This window comes from Triticum aestivum, chromosome 4A (genome assembly GCF_018294505.1).
Source record: "Triticum aestivum cultivar Chinese Spring chromosome 4A, IWGSC CS RefSeq v2.1, whole genome shotgun sequence".
NCBI lineage: Eukaryota > Viridiplantae > Streptophyta > Magnoliopsida > Poales > Poaceae > Triticum > Triticum aestivum.
In genome coordinates, this window is record NC_057803.1 from 495,275,207 (window position 1) to 495,277,302 (window position 2,096).

The window sequence follows — 2,096 nt, forward strand, 5'->3', positions numbered from 1 at the left end:
GCCCCCCCCCCCGCTGTCAGCTCGGACCCACCGGAAGTGCCTCCTTATTACGCACAAAAAAATGAACACTCCCCCAGCTAGCTTGTTGGGACGAAGGGCTTTGTCAACTTAGTCAATATGAACGATTCTAGCTCTAGTGACCGTACGATGTCCATCCAATGGCCATAGTGCTTCTTCAACCTCTGGTCTTCTTGCTCCAGCCGCCCAAAGCAGTGTCGGTCGTGCCGCATGCTCCTGCCTCCCGTGGCCGGCTGTGCTGCCGCGGAGGCTCCAAAAAAAGGCTTAAGAATTAGCAAATGGGTTGTAAATTATTAGAAATAATGGCAGATGGGCTGTATGTTGTTTTCCATAGATTTGAGGCTTTCCTAAAAAAAGGTTGACGCACAAGCACTGACTGTTGGATGTCCATCCAACGGCCGTCGTGCTTCTTCAATCTCTGCTCTTCCTGCTCCAGCCACTCAAACAAGCGCCGGCGGGACTGCCTACTCCCTCCTCCTCGCGGTCGGCTGTGCTACCGCGCAGGCCTCACCGCTCGATCGGACTCCCATCACTGGCCTAGCCATCGCTCTAGTCACCCACACCTGCTGTTATTCTCCGGCGATGGCAGACGAACCAGTAAACCCACATATTGTTGTACTCCCCTCCGTGTGGGAAACAACTGTTGAGTCGTCCCTGCCGCCATGTCGTCCCCTTCCTAGGCCTCGCCGTCATCCACCGCCCTGGTGCTCTCGGCGCGGCGTGGTCAACGTGGTCAAGGAACGACTTCCATCGGACATGGACTGTACATGGAGAGGCTGACAGCTGGGTCCACGGCTGCAGCAAGGAAGTGCCTCCTTATTACGCGGAAAATAATGATTCCTCCACCTGACAGCTGGGACCCACCGGACGGGCCACTATATTTCGCGGAAAACACGTTTCCCCCTGACTGCTGGGACCCACCAGCTACATCTTCGCACTCAAGGAAGTGTGTCCGGGCAAAAAAACAATTCACCCCCTGACTGCTGGGACCCACCAGCTACATCTTTGCAGGCAAGGAAGTGCCTGACAGTTGGGACTCACCTGGTCGAAGCATACGTAGTGTTGTCATTCTGGTCGCGAACGTGTATGTACATACTGGTCGATGTAGAGGCGTGCACGTATTGTAGTAGAGGCGCGCACGTGTCATAGTAGAGGCGCGCATGTAGCATGTACACGTATGTACAACGGCCAGGGTGCAAGAAAGAAAATACGGCCACGTATGTGTACATACGGGCAGGGTTTCGAACGTCTACTCGCGCATATGTACGGCCATGGCTCGTGTACATGGCTGGGTCGGAACGGAGAAACATCATCGTCGTCGTGTTCATGGGGAGGCAACGGAATGCGTCGTGTTCATGGGGAGGCAACAGAATGCGTCGTGTTCATGGGGAGGCAACGGAATGTGTCGTGTTCATCGAGAGGGCTTGGACGGAACATGTGATGGAGACGAGGCCTGGCGTACCGCAGAACGGAGGAAACGGCCTTGTGTTCGATCGGCCAAGTTCGAAACGGGATCCTGTTCATCGGTAGGGGTCTGGCGTACCGCAAAACGGAGGAAACAGACCTCCTACAGTCGAAATGGGGGTCCTGTTGATCGGGAGGGGTGTGGCGTACCGCAAAACGGATGAAACAGACTTGTGTTGGAGCGCTACGGTCGAAACGGGGGTCCTGTTCATCGGGAGGGGTGTGGCGTACCGCAAAACGGGACTCCATGGGATACTTTTCATCTCCACCGTCGACCCCCTCCAGCCTCCACGAGCAACTGTTCATCCACCATCGACCTCCTCCAGCCTCAACCTGTGACTGTTCATCCACGGGCTCCTGTTCATCCAGCCTCCACCGCGCGCTACTCCACCGGCTACTATTCAACCAGCCCTCTCCACGGGCTCTTGTTCAACCACCCCTCCACTGGCTACTGTTCATCCTGCCCTCCATCATCTACTGTTCATCCTGCCCTCCATGGGGTGGTCCTGTTCATCCAGCCCTCCACGGGGTCCTGTTCATCTAGCCCCAACCGGCTCGATCGATCGGGGTCCTGTTCATCCAGAGGCAACACCACGGCGTCCTGTTCATCCACC